The following is a 21106-nucleotide window of genomic DNA, read 5'->3' on the forward strand; positions in this document are numbered from 1 at the left end:
ATACCTTTGCACCTACACACCGACTAACACCTGATTCACTCCCTACACATCTGACTTACTATCAACACTCTACTTACACCCCTAAACCTACACACTTGACTTACACACAACTGACTTGCACTTTACACCTTACACCTCCACACCTGATCTACATCCTTACGCCTCTACACCTGACTTACACCTATACACACCTGACTTCCCTACATATGACTCATGCCCTTACTTACATACCTGCCTTTCATGACGTCAGAGAGCCATTTCATTATCTGTTGTTTTACTTCCTCCACCTCCCACCTTCTCCCTCCTACCTTCACTTACTCCTCCCTCTCCTGGCAACCTCCCTTATTCCCCCTCCTCCACCTCCTCTTTCTGTTCCCTTTCTACCTCCTTTTCTCCCCCTCCTATTTCTTCCATTTGTTTCTCGTATTCCTTCTCCTTTCGTCCACGCCTTCCCTTTCCCCCTCCCCGTCACTCTCTCCCCCTGTACCCCTATCGTTACCACCCTCCCTTCCCCTCCCCACTACTCTCTCTTGCCCCTCCATGCCCTATCCCTTCCCTCTTCTGCCTCTCACCCGCCCCCACAGCCACGCCCTACACTCACCCAAATTAACCTCTTCGTGACAAACTAACCCATTTTCGCTAACAGGCACAAATTTGCAGACCCCACCATTCGGTACAACGTCATTCGCAGCGTTATAACGAAGTGTGAATAACGTAACCTACACCCCTTCAGAACGACGGGGTAGTTAAAATCAGCGTTCAGTCCGATCACAAGCTGTATTTCATTCTTGCTACACTTTGCTCACTTTAACCTGGCCTAAGACTTCCATCCCTGAATGCTGGGCGGTAACAAGAGATAACAGAAATGGTGCTAGTCACGAAAAAGTAATATGCAGGGGATTCAGAGGTGTGACGAGTTGTAACAAAAGATCAACAGAATACGGTGTTAGTCACGAAGAAGTGCGTAGAGGATGCGGCGCTGTAGTACGAGTATGTAGTCTTTTTCTGCCACTAAGCTACGGGAGATACGTTGCAAAAGGACGAAAATCTGAGCCAAGTTAAAGTGCATGAACTACGCCAGACGATTAATTTTACCTGAAGGGGTTACAGAAGGCTACAGTAACCCCTCCAGTTCGAAATATTTCTTAAAGGTTGAATAAAATCATCTGGCGGTATATTTTCACTTTAAACTGGGTCCACCTTGCTGTGCCTCCATCTTGAATGCTGAGTTGTAATAGGGAGTAACACTAGAATATGGCGCCCACTTTAGAGTAGAAAGAGAGGAGGGCTGTGTGTGTGTGTGTGTGTGTGTGTGTGTGTGTGTGTGTGTGTGTGTGTGTGTGTGTGTGTGTGTGTGTGTGTGTGTGTAAATATTATTGGAACCCTCCCTCAGCTCCTTGACGGTATCTTCTGTTTGTCCTTCTTGCTTCCGCCAGACGGTCGTATTTACTCGTACCTTAACACACTCCCTTATGCGGATGAACCAAGGAATTTTATACACTCTTAAACCAAACAAATTTATTCGTACCTCCCCCCCCCCCGCAAAAAAAAAAACGAAATTTAAAAGGCCAACCCCTTCAATCCGATGACGTATTTTCCCTTTTATTTTTATTTAAAGAAGAGATTATTTTGTTGGTGTTTGGTTGTGAAAGGGTTAATTAAGGCAACTAGACTGAACTATATTCTTTTCACTCTAACTTGGCCTAAAACTGCCACCTCAGCATCCTCAACGCTTAGCTAGAACAACAGACTGGTGCTAGAATATGGCGCTAATCACGAAGAAGTACTATGGAAAGGATAAGCCACAGTCTTTTCTAATTCTGCCACTGAGCTACGTGAAATAAGCTGCAAAAGGACAAAAATCTCCGCCAATTTGGAGTGAATGAATTAAAGACAGGGAAAATACAGTCTTCCTAAGCCCCTTCAATCGGGTGACTTATTTCTGCAGTATAATATAAACTGATGGCAGGAAACAATAAGGAAGGAACACAGCAAGACCAGCCGCCGACCCCTATTCGCCCTTTGCCACCCACTGCGTCAGCTAACACCCAGACTGTGGCTCTCTCTCTCTCTCTCTCTCTCTCTCCACTGTCACATACCAACACAACAGTCTTTTTCACCTGCACGACACCATACTTCACATCTCCCTCTCTCTGTATCACACAACCTTCACCTCTCTGTCTGTCTGTCTGTCTCTCCTGTCACATACCAACACAACAGTCTTTTTCACCTACACGACACCAAACACCATACCTCCCTCTCTCTGTATCACACACCCTTCACCTCTCTGTCTGTCTGTGTCTGTCTGTCTGTCTCCCCTAAACACCCACACAACTGCTCACTACTACACTCAGAATCACATTACACACTCACAATGGACCCCGTTCTTCTCTCTGAGTCACCACTTCACTTTTAGCGCCTCACACATAAATATTTGCGCACACACACACACACACACACACACACACACACACACACACACACACACACACACACACAAAACAAGCAACCCCTTCATCATGATCCTGCTCTTCTCTTGCCGCCTCCAGAGGATCATATTCTGCTTAAAAGATACCCTTGATTTGGAAGAGATTTTGAGGTAATAACTAATCCATTCACTACGATGATATCTTACTAGACCCCTACAAACAACACACGATTTTATTATTATTTATTTTAGTATTATTAAGCCTCGGAGCACAGGTAATAAAAAGAGTTACTAGTGCAATAAACCCCCTGAAAGTAGGCGTAACTCTTTTATAATTTATTTCCTTTACCTTTTTCGCTGCATGTTTGTAATGGCATAAATTAATTTGCTTTGTTTACTTACCGGGATATTATATTACTCATCCATATATTTATCCAAAAAACACTCGTACTGAAGAGGTTAAAATTGAAATACACGCCCAAAATTTAGTTCTCTTATATATATATCTTATTCTTTTTACGCCGATTAAATTTGTGATGGGATAAACTCCTTGGGTTTGTTTATTTACAGTGGAGATTGCCAACATTCTCGGGGATAAACTGGGTACACACACACACACACACACACACACACACACACACACACACACACACACACACTCTCTCTCTCTCTCTCTCTCTCCCTCTCAATGGATGACTTGGTAAAGGAACGTACCGGTAGATATCTTTAAAAAAAAAATAAATGACCATTTCTACTTCCATCTCTCTCCCTCAACTGGTAATTCGAGATAGGAGTATACCGGTCGAACAAAAACCTGCCCGTTCCCACCCCCCTCTCTCATTTTCTACTGACAGACACCCTATTGCTCACGACTTAACCATCCCGTCTATCTGTCTGTCTCTGTCTGTCTGTCTGTCTGTCTGTCTCTCTCTCTCTCTCTCTCTCTCTCTCTTCTGACGACGCATACGACAAAAAACAACTAAAAAAAAAAAAAGATTGTTTCTGCATTCTCTCTGCCAAAATGAGCAGACCTTGAATCTGAGTTTGGTAGTTAATGATGCTTAGTATCTCTCTCTCTCTCTCTCTCTCTCTCTCTCTCTCTCTCTTCCAAGGACAATAAACCAGTCTTACAATCATGTTATAAACACATAAACGCGCACAAACACTCACAATTTCACAAAATCAAATTGTACATGCGTCGCAAGTGATTGTTAATAAAAGGATATTAGACGAAGCTTTCTTTAACTTTCACACACACACACACACACACACACACACACACACACACACACACACACGAAGCTAGACTGAGTGGCGCCAAGGTACAGCTCCCCCCCCCAAAAAAAAAAAGAAAAAGAAAAAAAGGGCGGGATACGAAGTTTTCCAAAACGAACACTACCATCATGAGATTTCGAGAAGTTTAGTGAGTCTGGGTAGGCGGGGCAGCTCGTAATCCCTTTACTACGGCGACTTAATAAATTCTTCCTTTCACCAGACGATTTTATTCGGGTCTGGATACGGCTGTCGCAATGGAGGAACCTTCAAGGTGGTTAAATTATTTGCATTTTGTCCCTGCGTCTCCAGCCAGCAGTGTATTGGGCCCACGTCCAGCTGAGCCTGACGCAACAATAATGATATTTCAAAGTAAACTACATTCGCGACCCAAGCAATGTTTTTCTATAGGGTTTTAACACACACACACACACACACACACACACACACACACACACACACACACACACACACACACACACACACACAATACATCCTGACGCAAGCTAATATGTAAAACTAACGAGTCCCGGAATGCAAAGTCAACGACCCTTAGAAGTGCAGGCCAAGCAGACAGATACACAGAGAGCAAAAGTAGGAGCAGGATTTTATCAGTTTCACTTGTATGGTTGATTGTTTACTTTTCTGGTCCCTGGTGGTGTTCTGGTGGCTGTGTGAGGGCAGAGGACGAAGGGTGGAAGAGGAGGAGGAAGAGGAGGAGGAAGTAGGGAAAGAGAGGCCGGGAAGTACGAAAGAGGTGGATGACGTGGAGAGACTGGATGGAAGAAGATCAGAGATAGGGTTGTGGAGAAAAAATAGGGTAATGCAGAGTGGAAGAAGGAGAAGAGATGAAAGCGTAGGTAAGGTGGCGGAGAAAGAAGAGGAAAAGTAATAAGGTAGGTCGACGGAGTGAAAATACGGAAAAGGAGGAGAAAAAAGAGGCATAAAAAGAAGAGGGAGATGATGATGCTGATAACGGTGATGATGATGATGATGATGATCATGATGATGATTATGATGATGATGATGATGAGGAGGAGGAAGGAAGGAGGCCGGTGGCCAAATCCCTTGTTTGGTGTGGATATGGGGGATGTTACTTAGCAAAGCCAGGTGGTGTGAGACATGGGTGCCCACTTGCCAAGAAATGCACCCTCCCCCCATATATATATATATATATATATATATATATATATATATATATATATATATATATTACATACACACACACACACACACACAGTATATACAGGGTGTCCGGGAGGGCTGGGTATAGCTCTAAGAAATAAAAGATCAAGGAATTCTGGGGAAAAAAAAAAAATCTATGAACAAGGATCCAAATCTCATCCGTTTCGGAGCTACATTTAGCTACTGACGACCGTACTGGTAAAAATATTTCTTCATAATTCACCCACACGGCTCTCAACACCTGTAGCTCCATAATGAATGAGAATCGGGCCGATGTTGAAACTGCACGTTTTTAACTTATAATTCCCTCATCTCTCATTTCCCAAAGTTATGCCCTTACCTTTCGGGACACCCTGTGCGTATATACATACGGTACAGCATACATCATACGTCTTTCATATCGGTACCGTATGTTTGCATGTTTGCCTAATTAATACAAATGGACGAATATTCATAATCATCATGGCTTTTTTGTCAATGGATGGAGTGAGAATTTCCAGGTGCATAAATCGGCAGGTAAGGAAGCAGTGCCCATGACACATCTAAGGCCAGGGCAGCAGGGTGCAGTATGGAGGCAAGTGATGGCTGCCAACACACCTACACCTTTAAGGCACCCCATTTGGCACACGCACCCACACCACACCAGGCACACACACACAGGTGGGCTATAGCAGCAAGAAATAATTCGTCTACACTATCACGAAATGTGCTAAGCCTAAGACGACCCTACCGAAGTAATCAACAACAACATACATAACGGTTGGCAATATTAACAGTTCTGTGTGGAATAAAAATACAAAGGAATTATTGACCGACATCATAACAAAAGCTTCACACAGATTCGTCTTCCAGAACATACAATATTCTAGTCCATATATACAAATGAAGACAAAAACGATGGCTGAATGTACGCTCCTTGAATTCTGTTTAACGTACTGTATTCTTTTTAACTTAAATAATGAAACTTCCACGCAAAATAGGACGAAAATTATGCCCTGCGTAGCATACTTTAACAGGCTTATATTTTCTAACTATTCTAGGTAACATACGGAGAAAAGCATGCATTGTTTAGCATACTTTAGCATCGCTCTGTGTGTGTGTGTGTGTGTGTGTGTGTGTGTGTGTGTGTGTGTGTGTGTGTGTGTGTGTGTGTGTGTGTGTGTGTGTGTGTGTGTGTGTGTGTGTGTGTGTGTGTGTGTGTGTGTGTGTGTGTGTGTGTGTGTGTGTGGGGTCACTGATATTTATTGTCAATTATGAACTATAACTGATAAGGCCAAAGGTGAGGTGTTGGTTAATCTCTCTCTCTCTCTCTCTCACACACACACACACATACACATACACACACACACATGGGACGTAAACATACAGGCAAGAAAAGCACATATACGGTAAACACGGACATAAGAGAGGCATACATCGTCGTACACAAGAAAAAAACACACTCACACAGACCATATATGTACGAGCACAGTCTCTCTCTCTCTCTCTCTCTCTCTAACTAGGTCAAGGGGGAGAGGTCACGCGGAATAGCGCCCCATACCCCTCCCCAGCTGCGCACTCGCCACCACACACCTACTGCGCATGTTTACCCATTACCTAACCCATGAATCAGATTCTCTCTCTCTCTCTCTCGCTACCCCATTTGCCTCCTCCACTCAGCCATTTTCACTCACCTTTCCACCAAATCCCCAGCTGTCCCCCTCTACCCAGACCACCTCACCCCTTCCACCCGTCTCAACCATCCCACCTACCTACACCACTCATCCATTCCACAAGAACTATTTTAACTTTAGATCACTCTCCTCCACCTGCCTCATCCTTTTCCACCCTCTCCACCTACTCCACTCACCTTTCCACACTTCCACTAAATCCTCTTTAATTCTAGACCACGCAAATCCACCTACCTCTTCCACCTATCCCACCTGCCACTCACTCCACATTTACTCTACATCACGAACCTCCACCTCCTCCCTTCACCCTACCACCTACCTCTCTACCCATCCCATCCAAATTGCTTCCCTCTTAATTTTACATTATTATCTTCCCCCTCCCCACCAACCCCAAACAGTCCCCCTTTCCTTCCTCTCCATCCTCATCCACCCATTATTCTTTATTGCTTCACACACACACACACACACACACACACACACACACACACACACACACACACACACACACACACACACACTCTCATCTACCCCAAACCTTTCTACCCCCTTCTTGCTCAATCCACCCCCTACCTTTATGCCCCTCCCTTTCCCCCAGTCCACCCTTCAGTTCCACCCCACACATCTCCCCAAACTTGGCTCCCCTTTCCCTCTTCCACTTCCACCTTAACCCTCTTCCCCTTCCTTGCTCCCCCTTCCTTCTCCCCTATTCCACCCACACCCAATCCCTCTCCATTCCACCCCCTCCACCTTAATTCCACCTCACACATCTCCCAGCCCTTGTTCTCCCTTCCTTCTCCACCCCCTCCACATTACCCAAACCCTTCCTCTCCCTACCACCCTAACTCTAAACCAAGAACCTCCCTCCTACTTCTAATCCCGTCCCTACACCCCCTTCCACCCACACAAACCTTCACCTACCTCACCGTCTCTCTCTCTCTCTCCTCCGCCTTACCCCACCCTTCTTCCTTTACCACGCAGGCGCTCTCCACTTCTTTCCACTACCACTAAAGCTAAACACACACACACACACACACACACACACACACACACACACACACACACACACACACACCACTGCCACACATCTTCCGCTCCTACTACCACACACACACACACACACACACACACACACACACACACACACACACCACTGCCACATATCTTCCTCTCGTACTACCACACACACACAAAGCACATCCATCCTCTCTCTCTCTCTCTCTAAGTTTATTTCAAGGAGTAAGATAACTGTCTTGGGATTTGTACTTAGATGATATTCATGCGGTTCTGTGATTTCTAGATAAATAAAAACAGATAGATAATGATAGATTTATAAATAGATACAGACAGACAGATTCACAGTTAAAGATAAATACAGCAGATAGATAAACAGATACATAGACACCGAGATACATGAATAGTGATGGATTACAGAGAGAGACACATGAATTGAGATGGATTACAAAAAGAGAGGGGGAGAGTGAATACGGCTGATTGAAAGGATGTGGTAGAGAGAGAGAGAGAGAGAGAGAGAGAGAGAGAGAGAGAGAGAGAGAGAGAGAGAGAGAGAGAGAGAGAGAGAGAGAGAGAGAGAGAGAGAGAGAGAGAGAGAACCAGAAAGTGTGTTAGGGCAGAGTGTAAGCGAGTGAGCGAGCAAGGGAAAGAGAGTAAGGAGGGGAGGGGAGGAGAGCCAGAGGGGGGTGGGGGGATGAGGAGAGAGCCAGAGAGAGGAGGGAGGAAGGGAGGAGAGAGGGAGGGAGAGGAGGGAGGAAGGGAGGAGAGAGAGAGGGAGTGGAGGGAGGGAGTCAAATCAATACCACCACGCCGTCGGCACGTGATACTGAGACACACACGCACGCGCACACTTCTCACGCGCGCGCATACACACACACACACACACACACACACACACACACACACACACACACACACATGTATACAGATAACACGATCACGTAAATATTATTCACACTGATAGGGGAAAGCTTCACTCGTCAATGGGTGAAAATACACACGGAGGACAAAACACGTACACACACGGAAACGCACATGAAATACAAGTAAAACGTTCATAGATGTCTTCATATTCTTGCTTACGTGGGATGATTTAATTAGGCTTTGGAAAACACGTACTCTCTGACCCACAGTATAAGACGTGTGTGTGTGTGTGTGTGTGTGTGTGTGTGTGTGTGTGTGTGTGTGAGAGAGAGAGAGAGAGAGAGAGAGAGAGAGAGAGAGAGAGAGAGAGAGAGATTTGTCCAACATATAAAGCCTTCGCATATATCACTGTGGTCATCCCTGGACGGCTGTATTAAACTGAAGGAAATCCCACATGACAAATCTCTCTCTCTCTCTCCCTCTCTCTCTCTGTCTCTCTCATTTTCTTACCTTCCTCATTTATAGCACCCCCTTTCTCGTTCACACACACACACACACACACACACACACACACACACACACACACACACACACACACACAAGCACACGCGCGCTCATTTAGATTTTCCAGTTACTGATAAGGACCTAATCTTGATACCCACGTGTGTGTATATGTAATCACATCTAAACACACATAAACGTACAAACATGCTCACTCCACAAATGCTCTCTCCCTCTCTCTCTCTCTCTCTCTCTCTCTCAAAACAGGCTCTTGCAAACACAGGCGTGGTCTCAGTGCACGTCTGGCTGCCCTAGTTAAGTAAAACGGATGAAGCGAAAAGGCAGTTACTCTGACCAAATAAATATGAGAAATGACCGATAACTGAAGACGATAACTGAGAGGTCCTGAAAGATCTGGCTTGACAGATAAATTTAATGACTAAGAGATAAGAAATAATGAAAAGGTATGAAATATAAACGAGTACCGGTAAATTATTGATGACAGAAGATGCATGGATAAATACAGCTAAATACAAACTGATAAAGATGTGGTGAGAATAAGATAACGCACAACGATAAAAATAATGAGACCTAAGACTGACACATACAGACTTGATAAAAATATATGGTAATACGATAAATATAAATTGATATGAATTAGATAAATAAAAAAATAATAGATTTTTTTTTTTTTCTGATTTTTGCAGGGAGTGGCGTGGGTACTGGTGTAAGTGACCGGCCATCTCCGCCATCTTGGTTCTTATCTGGCCACCACTATGGAGGAGATACAGATCGAGAAAGAGGAACAAGATGGCGATGAGTAAGAAGACATGGGAGGAAGAAGAGGGAGAATACAAATGAGCCAACCACAACACCGCCAAGAAGAAGGAGAAGAGGAGGAAAGAGATATGGAAAAGAAAGAGGGTGAAGAAAAAGAAATAAATCAACCATAGGTCCAAGGAGAGAGAGAGAGAGAGAGAGAGAGAGAGAGAGAGAGAGAGAGAGAGAGAGAGAGAGAGAGAAGCGGGTGGAGTGGCGCATGTGGAGGTTGTGTCTGATGTGAGCGACTGGCCACTTCCGCCATCTTGGATCCTCCCACCTACCTGCCCTTTGCCGTCCTCAACAGCTGTATCAACGTCACATGGCTATCATCATCATCATCATCAACCTTGCCAGTTTCCTACACTGACATCATTATCATCAATTTATATTCCTTTACTCTCATCAATTCCATATCGTCATTACTATCAGCATCAGCATCATCGTCAGTCTAACTCATATTTACGTATAAGGACATCAGTTTCATTTCTCATCATCATTATCATCAATCACCTTCACCATCATCACTCTAACTCAATTTTCCTGTACTGACATCAACATCATTTATCATCATCAAGATCAAACTCCTCAACAATTACTGTTTATTCAGTTACATCAACCTAAATTTTCTACTTTCATCATCAACCTCACCACACTTTCCTCTACTTCCATCATCATCGTCAATCTAAATCACTTTTCCGTAACATCAATTTCATATCACATCATCATCAATCAAAATCATCATCATCATCAATTTCCTGTGCAAATATCATTCAGTACATTCACCTTATCCCAATTTTCTATTTCCACCATCATCATCAGTTTAAATATTCAAATAACAACCCTTCTAACAACTTCCTTCCTTGGTCTATTAACTCGTTCACCTAGAGAGAGAGAGAGAGAGAGAGAGAGAGAGAGAGAGAGAGAGAGAGAGAGAGAGAGAGAGAGAGAGAGTCCTCGGCTAAAATATAAAATTCAAATACGAATCCATTAAACACTCTTGGACATCCCGGAAGACCAGACAAACGACCTCTCAAGATACAAACATTGGCACGATTATTCATCACGTGAGATTTGTTTTTCACTGAGAACAAGAGACGAAAGATTATTCTCTCTCTCTCTCTCTCTTCCTTGTCTTTCTTGGTGAAACAAATCCCGCTTGCGTCTTCAAACGTAACGTCTTTTGTATTCAGTTATAACGTACAAAACCAGTATCTTCAGTAAATGTAACCGTCTTTCCCGCGTATTCAAATGTACCGTCTCACCCAAAACAATAGCTGTCACACATTACATAAAAGTAGCGTAATCCGTCCCCATATACCAACATCCAACACAATAGCCGTTACACATTACATAAAAGTAGCGTAATCCGTCCTCATGTACCAACACCCGATCCTGTACCATACCTCTTGAACCCGGAGCAGGCGTACCATACCTTCTCCTCCCCGTACCTTCCTTGAACCTTTAGCAACCATATCATACACCTCGATTTTCTACCTAAGAACACGTTTAAGTAGTTCTGTTGTTTCATATTTTTTTACTTTCATATTCACATGAAGTGAAGCTTGGACTTGTTGAAAGAAAACAAGGCAAGAGTGAGAGAGCAGTGGAAATGAGTTATCTGAGAGGAGCATATGGTGTTACATGGAGAAACAGACTGACTAATAAGGAAGTGAAGGAGCGTTATGGAGTGGATGTGATAGAAAGCATTAGCTACGAGAAATAAATTGAGGTGGTATGGCCATGTGGGGAGGATGGAGAGCGAGAGACTAATGAGGAAAGTGTGCATGAGGTGAAGGGAGGGATAGGGAGGGGGAGGCCAGGGATGAGACGGAGGGATGGAGTGGAGAGGTATATGAGAGAGGGGGATGTGAGCTGGGAGCAGGGCAATGAAATGGCAGGGGACTGGGTGACATGGAGGCGATTTATTTGTGACCACCCCTTACGGGTTTAAGGCGTCTGGCAATATAGGCCAAGTTAATGTGAAATGGAGTACAGAGCCTTCCATTTATTTATTGATACTTTTCATGCACATGTTCTCTCTCTCTTTCTTCTTCTTCATCATCTTCTTCTTACGGTGAGTAAGAAGGTAACGGCAGATGAACTTCCTCCCATGCGCCAAGGAACGTCCATGACTTTCGAGGTTTGCAGACGGTTCATTGATTTCTCGAATATTATATTTTTCTCTCTCTTTGGAACTCCCTTTCCTTGCTTACTCACGCACTCACACTCACTCACTCACTTCCTCGGCAGCTTCCAATTAAGTTTTAACCCATATATACCTGTACAACCCCTCCAATCCATTCTCGTATTTCTCCATTTTATTCTCTCTAACTGCACGCGATATTTTAAAACTCATGAGAGGCTAGAAGAGCATGAAGGCTATGGTTCGTACTGTCCTTGGTTAAAGAAGCTCCCTCACACCTCTTCCTTCCCGATTTATTTTTGGATATGGCTGGTTAACATCCTTTTGTACATTATACAGACAGAGCATGGCGATACTGGAAAGATTTATGTAGCACAGAAGAGGAGCGAGGCGCATTAAACAAAACAAATAAATTAGGAAAAAGTGTTAGGGAGCCTCCTTAACCTAATACGGGTCTATGTCTCACTCCTTCAGTTCAAAGTCCCAGTCCAAAGCTGAATAAAACCGTCTGTGGTTAGGAAAAAACTAAAAAAAAATCGTCACTGAAATCTAGGGGTTAAATCTGGAGTGGAAGGCTTCGTAAGGTGTATCGGCGTTTGTTAATTTATTCCTTCTTTTCGTAATTTATATAAACACCGCTTGGTCACATCGGTAACCCCACAGGAAAGCGTCCCTCTCCAGCACCACAAAGACAGTGTGAAGCAGGCTCTCTCTCTCTCTCTCTCTCTCTCTCTCTCTTTCTCTCTCTCAACGCGGTTTGTGAGAGAGGGTCAGAGATAACAACTGCGCAATGGTGAAGGTCCTCTCTCTCTCTCTCTCTCTCTCTCTCTCTCTCTCTCTCTCTCTCTCTCTCTCTCTCTCGCGTCTGTGGTCTAAACTTTCCAGCTGCTCCTAACACCTGCATAGTCAAAGTCTGAGTATTTATATTTCGCACTGAACATTTTCTACTCGCAGTCGCGGTGATATTATTATTATTATCGGTTGTAGCAGCAGTAGCAGCAGCAGCAGTAGTAGTAGTAGTAGTTGTTGTAGCAGTAGTAGTAGTAACCGTCGTCTTCGTTGCTGGCATCACAACTATTAGAAGCAAAATAGCTGCAGTCCAAATAAGCAAGCATTCCTTGATGTCAATGCCCTGAGGACTGGGTGAACCTCCCACACTCGATTTGTTTCCATCTCTAAGAAAATAACCTTCATCATGGCAAATTTTAGCGATTGTGTGATAAACGTTCTAATAATGCCCACGTTAACAGTTCGTATGCTCACTAATATCACTGCCAAAGGTGACTGTGGAAGGAGAAACAGAGGCGTGAAGATTTCGTCTGTTATCGCAACGAAAAGCAACGACTGTGGAGGCGGCCAATTACTGCGTGCAGCAAGGGACGCTTTGTTTATTCATACCACCACGCCAAACATTGAAGAAGTGAGGCTTTGTTATTCACACCGCCACGCCAAGCATTGAGGATGGGCTTTGTTATTCACACCGCCAAGCCAAACACTGCAAAAATGGGGGCTTTATTCACAGGGCCTGCACGCGGGGGTATGGTGTTACCGGGTACCAAGAAAAGTTACAGAAAACAAAAGACAGTACCGAGTAAGCTATACCAGAACCAACAACGTTTCTAACTACACAGGTCTACCGCTTTGAAGAGCTCTGACGCGGAACCTACACGTGGTGATGCTGTGTACCCTGGGCGAGGCAGCTGCGGCGTCCACCTGGGAGGCTGGCAAAAGTCCTCCCCATACTTCCCTGCATCTCGCCGTGGGAAGGACCCAAATGAGAAGCTGTCTACCACAACGGAGTGCCGGATCCCTATATGGTGTATAGATTGTGCTGTACCTGTAGGGCGGCCCCACAGAAACAGCAGCTTACCTATGCTCGACAGGTCTGCTCGGCTAGAGACTGGGGTTAAAAACAACAATAGCAATCTTCGAAATATCAGAAAAGATGCGTCAATCCAAAGCAAGATGTGGATGGGATCTTGCTTGTAATTTCTCCCTGCCGTACTGATACTGTCTACTGATTGGAGAGAGAGAGAGAGAGAGAGAGAGAGAGAGAGAGAGAGAGAGAGAGAGAGAGAGAGAGAGAGAGCAGTCACACGTCCTCCTGAATGCTTTATCACAGCTGGACCGGAAGTGAACCTATATATAGCACAACATAACACCCGTCATCCCTCTGTTGGTGTTATACTCCTTTCAACTCACTTGGCCCACACTGAAAGCCTTATCACAGGGTCAGATAGGAATTGAATTTAACACAGCACAACACCAGGCTCTAACTTAGCCCAAGGATTAACACAGGAGCTTCGTTGCTGCTATGTTATAATCCTTTCACTTTAACCTGACCCACACTGAATGCTTTATCACGGCGTCGGGGATAAGTGAAGCAATACGCAACGCCTCCGGTAATCCACTATAGTCCTTTTACCTTAACTTGGCCCAGATTTTCGTCGTTTTGAAACTTATTTAACGTAACTCAGTGGCATGAAAACAATACTAAGGGCTCTCATCTTTTCCATAGCACTTCTTGTGACTGCACCGTATTCTTGTGTTAATCTCCGGTCACACCTCAGAAATAAATACTGAAATACGACAAAATAGGCCAGGTTAGTGTGAAAAGAACAGTGACTGAAATACAATACTTTATTCTCGTTGCCGCCAAACGATTTTGTTCACCTCAGAAGCAGCCAATCGCCGAGGAAGGGACAAAACTAACTTAGCGCACTTCCAATGGATATGGTTAAAAGAAGGATTGTTTCAAGCTATTACTGGACAACGAAGCTATTCCAATGCTTAAAAAAAGAAAAAAAAAATCCGACGGTAGCAAAAAACAGTAGTTACCGTAAGATTTTTCCCGCCAGGTTGTAACAGCTTTTATTTTTCTGACTTACACTTCTCTTGACAGAATAAAATCGTCTGGTCTTGGTCTAAATAAAATACAGTAAGTGTGGTCGGCCTAAATTAATTTTCTGTCAACATAAAACAAAACTTACGTGGATAATATATAAAAATGTTTATTTCATACAAATAAACAACAAACATTGCGGCAACAGTATAGCGAAAAAAAGAAAAAGAAAAAAGGAGAGAGACTTCTTACAATACCCCACACAAAAAAACACGATGGTAATAAAGGATAGCCTTCAAAATTTAATAAAAGAAATAAACGAATTATAATACTGGGAAAGCCTTCACAATTTCTGACAAGGAAACAGCAGCATCACTATTCATAATAACAGTAGTATAGTAGTAGTAGTAGTAGTGGTAGTAGTAAACGCAGCAAAGGTCACAGACGCTTTGTTGCTCTCTATTTGTCAGACGCTTGTTCTTAGTTCATCCAAGGTCACTGCGACAAAAAAACGCCTCCAAGCTCCTCTATCATTACTCCACCCCCCTGCGCCACTCCAAGCAGCCTTCCCACATGTACTGCTCTATCCTTCCATCTCCCTTCCACGCATGCACTTCTTCATCTTTCCATCTCCCTTCCACACAGGTACTTCTTCATCCTTCCATCTCCTTCCACACATGTACTTCTTCATCCTTCCATCTCCCTTCCACACAAGTACTTCTCCATCTTTCCATCTCCCTTCCACACAAGTACTTCTCCATCTTTCCATCTCCGGTCCACGTCAAATTTCATAAAGCACTTAACAACTTCACTTATCAAGAGAACTATAAAAAAGAAAAAAAGAAAAACCGACTGCTTTACTAATTTTGACGTACACTTTAGTTCTGTGTAACCTATAACAATGATAAGGAATGAACCAAAAATGCAGAATCTTACAGAAACGTTGCATTTGTTTACTGCAACTGAGAGTATGCATACAATTTCAGCAGTTCTCGTCCCTGTTATTATTATACCATATTTGACAGTAATATCACAATATTTACGGAGAATGGAAAAAACTGAAATTATATCAACACGCTGATTTTAAGGCTGGATTTACTTACTGCAGCTGAGAATAAACGTTTTACTATGGCTCATCTCAAACGTTTGCAGATTCAATCGATAACCATCTTGTAAACACCCACTATCCTTAAGTCTCGCAACGTTTGTGTACTTCTCAGGTTATGTATCATACTAACGATAATAAAATACATAATGCAAACTGAGACTGGTATTTATTAGAGATTATACGGTACAGTTACTTGGCTTCTCTGTCAGGATGTAAGGGGAGGGATGTGTCATGGGTGAGAGGTTACATAGGCTCTCCTGTATGTAGGTGAAGCCAATTATCTTCGTTATCTCCGTAATGGGCGGATCAGTACACACTCACTACCTTATTCTACCATGGGCGTATCTCTGTGTGCGCCCACAGAGCAGTAAAACAAAGGATACATTTTAAAATACTTCAAAAATGGTCTCTGTACTCACCGCTACTGAGAAAAGCGACGTCGGGGGTGATGGCTACCCCGGTTTTATTTTCAAACTTTCTCACCGAGCGTCACACACTGAATGATAATACTGACACATTCACAGTGATAATCGGCTTCGTCCTCACGTCCTCACCTCCTACTGAGTAAGCAGACAATAACAAACAATGGCACCCGCCGGGGTATATATAGGGAGACGAGGGTGCGGGACGGCGCGGTTGCCTGATACCTCTGGAAGGAGTTGCGCGATGTGTTATGGCAGGAGGGAGGGAGGGAGGGAAAGGGAGAGAGAAAAAGAGAGAGAGTTCTCATGCGGTGCTCACGTGAACACTGTACACACCCATGCACGCACACACGCACGCAAACACCTCATATCCTTACCTCTCCTCCTGCCTCCATTTTTCTTCTAATCTTGACCCGTTTCAGGCATGCGCATATCGCCATTGTCTGCTGGGAGTATATTGACTTGCATCTACCGCTCTAGTTAGCTATATTTTGCCTGGCGCCGCATCCTAGAGGGGGTGACCTCGACGAAGGGCCCTCCAGACGTTCGTGTCCCTGCTCAGTAACGATCCTTTCTCCCATGACACCAAAACACGACACTCGCCACGACACATATCGCTACCCTATCTCTCCAACTTGTTCTCCGTCTCCCTCTCGTCGCTTCACTCTTACACTCCTAGTCAGTCTCTCAAGCTCCCTTCGATTCATGACACCCTGGTACTTTATCTCTCCTACTTGTTCTGGGTCTCGGTCTACCTCTCCTCCTTCAGCCACCTCACTCATACAGTCTCTCACTTATCTCTCCTACTCCTGACCTCGGTTTCTCTCATCCTTAGGCCATCTCACTCCCATACACACTCCTAGTCAGTCTCTCACTCACGGTACCTTATCTCCCCTATTCCTTGTTCTCGGTCTGCCTCTCCTCCTTCAGCCACCTCACTGTCACGCACTCCTAGTCAGTCTCTCACTCTCCATGCTTTCCACATTGCCGAATCACCTCACAGTATTTCCACTATCTTCCACACTAACCTCTACACAAATTATTTCAGTCTAAAAACTGATATAAGCTACATGTGGCATTTTTTTTGGAGGGGGGGGGGGAGATCAAATGAGTCCGGAGCAAATTCTTTCTTTTAATATATGGCATTTTTTCTATAATATACAAAGTTACTGAATGGAAACTAGCAGAATACATGTTAAAAATTCCTGATGCTAAAAATAAACTAAGATATTTTTTTGATCTCTCTCTCTCTCTCTCTCTCTCCCTCCCTCTCCCTCTCTCTTTCTCTCTAAATATCAAAACTTTCATATATGGGTAAGAAAATCAAAAATAAATCCCTCTTTTCAACAAATAATCCACCCCCATATACCAGACTAACTTTGAATACTGCCATGCATTTTTTAATACCATACTGAAACTCAAAATCGGGCTGTGTCATTTAATAGGTGAAAAGCTGGCATTCCATCTGACAGCTGGAAAATACCAAGGCATTAACCAACAGGCTGCCAGTTATCATTGTTTATTACACACACACACACACACACACACGCGCAGAGAGAGAGAGAGAGAGAGAGAGAGAGAGAGAGAGAGAGAGAGAGGATAAACTCAAGGGATAAACCACGCCTCCTTTCAAGAGCATTCACGTCCCCTTTGACCTCTAAAATAAACCAAAATTTTTCCCTTAATATTCCAAAATAGCTTTTTTCTTTACTCTTTTATTCAACTCTTATGATTTACTCTTTACTCTTAGAAATAACTCCTCTCTTATTATTTACTCTTTACCCTTAAAAAAAAAAACCCTCCAATTATACTCCTCTTACATAGTCTTCATTCATTATGTTGACCTCTCAGAAAATACTCTTTCCTCTCATAATTTAATCTTGAAACTTACTCTTTACCCATGCCATTTACTCCTGGTATTTATTCATAAGCCCCTCAGTACGATTTTTCACCTTACTACTCCCAGTCGATTTTATTCAGAGTGTGGAAGGTCTTCTCATAAGTTAGAATATACTCTTTATTTACTCTTAAAATTTCCCGTATAATTTGCTCTAATATTTTACTCTCGAAAAACACTATGAAAATATACCTTTAGAATGTACGTAAAATTTACACTGACTTTATGCTGGGAAGTATTTGGAATTTGCCCCCCCTCTCAAAAAAAAAAAAAAAAAAACTCATGAAATATGCTCCTAAATCCTATTCTAGGAGTTTAATTTCAGGGCAAACTTGCAGGATTTACCTAGAATTTATCCCTAGAACATAGCCCTAATACTTACTACTATAAATTACTGCAAAAATACACTCCAGGGATGTATTTTTATATCATCCTCGAATTTCTCTCTTCCCTTTCCCCCTCTCTCCTTCCCCCTCCCTCCTTTTCTTCCTCCATTCTTCTTTCTTATTTCTTCATCACTTCTCCCTCTTCGTCCCTTCTTTCCCTCAACTTCCTCCTCCCTCTCTCTCCATTCTCTCTTTCTTCCCTTCACTTCCTCCCTTCTCTCTTCACCTCTCTTCCCCCATTTTCTCCCTTCCAGCCTCTCCTTCTTCCTCCCCCTCCTCTTTCTTTTCCCTCTATATCCTCCTCCTCCTCCTCCTCCATCTCCCTCCTCCTCTCTCTCCCTGTCCCTCACCCCCTTCCTACTCCATCCCCCTCCCCTATCTCCTCCCTCATCCCTCCGCCCCCTCTCTCCCGCTTCTGTTATCTAGCTCAATTTCCCCCTTCCCTGTAACTCTTATCTCCCTATCCCTCCCCCCCTCCTCTCTCCCTCACTCTGCCCCCCCATCTTTCTTTCCCTCACCCCTAGACCCCCACTAGAGCGGCAGTTCCTCCGGCCGTAATTTGAAACCAGAAAGGTCAAACGTGCACGTAGGCTCCCAATAAAAAGGTGAACGTAGGGTCCCAATAAAAAAGTGCACGAAGGCTCCCAATAAAAAGGTGCACGTAGGCTCCCAATAAAAAAGTGCACGTAGGCACCCAATAAAAAGGTGCACGTACGCTCCCAATAAAAAGGTGCACGTAGGCTCCCAGTAACTGACGGTCTTTTACGGAACCTTTCTACATAATTTCCTATCGCCTGGTGGTCTGCTGGATGCGTTCTTGGTGCGGTTCGAATCCAGGAGGTAGATTTTCGCTATGTATACTCTTTTTGTGTTGTGCTAAATTGGTTTTCCCAGTATGGTTACTCTTTTTTTTGTGTTTTGTTTAATTAACCCTTCTTGTCCTTCTCCTTCTTGATCTTCTTTTTAATCACTCTTCCCATTCTTTATCTAACCTAACTCAACCTAACCTCACCCAACAGATGAGCCTAAATGGCTAACAAACTAACCAAACCTGATACTAGCTGACCTGACCTAACCTATTTTTTCCTCGGAAAGAAAATGTGTAAGCACACACACACACACACACACACACACACACACACACACACACACACACACACACACACACACACACACCGGAAACCACGGTCCCGGAGTCCTCATTAACCCTTTCAGTACACGAGGCTTCCCCTTAATAAAATCGTGTAACAAGGGCAGAGTTAAAATAAGTCGCTCGCTGTTATGGGTTAAAGAAGAAAGTTTTATTGTTTACTGGTCGCTCTCATATACTCGGCGCTTCACGACGCAGGGAAAAATCACTGCGAACACATCAACATCACTACAATCATTATCACCATCACCACCACCATCATCACCATAATCATAAACCACCACCACCATCATCATCATAAACCACCACCACCATCATCATCATAAACCACCACCACCATCATCATCATCATCATCACACACCACCATCACCATCATCATAAACCACCACCACCACCATCATCACCATCATCATCATCACACACCACCACCATCATCATAATCTACCACCAACACCACCACCATACAGTAATCTATCACCACCACCATCATCATCACCACCATAATCCATCGTCACCAACATCACGCCCACCATCGTCGTCTTCACCATCACCACCAGCACTATGATGATGATGATCCTGACCATCAAAAACCAACGCCATCAGCAACCCTCATATCGAATCAGAATTTCCTATTGAACTTTAGACCCCTGATAAAACTGACATACGAACACCCCGAGTCTCTCTCTCTCTCTCTTTTATTTATCTTCCTACATATCTATCTATTCATGTGCCTGTATCTATCTGTCTGTCTCACTCACTGTCTGTCTGTCTGTCTCTGTAGGCTTTAGTTTCTCGTTTTTTCACATTTTCTCATTTCTCCCCCCCCCCTCTCTCTCTCTCTCTCTCTCTCTCTCAAAACTCAAGACTCTGGTCATAGGATAGGAGACCCATTCCCTGTCGCCTATAAATCCTCCTACTCACCTTACGAGAGAGAGAGAGAGAGAGAGAGAGAGAGAGAGAGAGAGAGAGAGAGAGAGAGATCTGTAGCGCCTTCAGAGACACCATTTTGTCACTGGAGACCTTGTTAGGACAGAGAGAGAGAGAGAGAGAGAGAGAATTTCCTGGGTTATGACGCCACAAACTGTCAGTCCATCAGCTGGGTAGTGGAGGGGTAACAGTACAGAACGCCATTATACCGCTGGCATTAGAGGTGCAGCGAGGTTTGCTACTTAATATACTGGAAATTTACTTGGTAGCAGAACTTTCCTCTGGCAATAAATCTCTCGCAAACCGAAATCTCTCTCTCTCTCTCTCAAAAAGCAGTGGATCCATCAACATATTTTTAGTGGCCTGTGGACTGAAACGAGCTGAAAACTGCTATGTCTACATCAAGTGATACGGAAACTGGATCGTTATAAGTTTTAAGTTTCAGTCTCACCGTCCTAGTGTTTGTTCAGGACGCGA

General features: G+C 43.8%; 1 protein-coding gene across 1 annotated transcript in view; it reads right to left on the bottom strand.

Annotated features, from left to right (window-relative positions):
* Positions 1 to 16428, bottom strand: part of Drat (Death resistor Adh domain containing target) — a 54970-nt gene extending 38542 nt beyond the window's left edge. The window contains exon 1 of the mRNA XM_080284925.1: positions 16266 to 16428. The gene's annotated coding sequence lies outside the window, so the exon portion shown is untranslated. The remainder of the gene's footprint in view (positions 1 to 16265) is intronic.
* Between the last annotated feature and the right edge of the window lie 4678 nt (positions 16429 to 21106).

The sequence above is a fragment of the Coenobita brevimanus genome, chromosome 103 (genome assembly GCF_032717465.1).
Source record: "Coenobita brevimanus isolate Jiangsu-jjx chromosome 103, ASM3271746v2, whole genome shotgun sequence".
Lineage (NCBI taxonomy): Eukaryota > Metazoa > Arthropoda > Malacostraca > Decapoda > Coenobitidae > Coenobita > Coenobita brevimanus.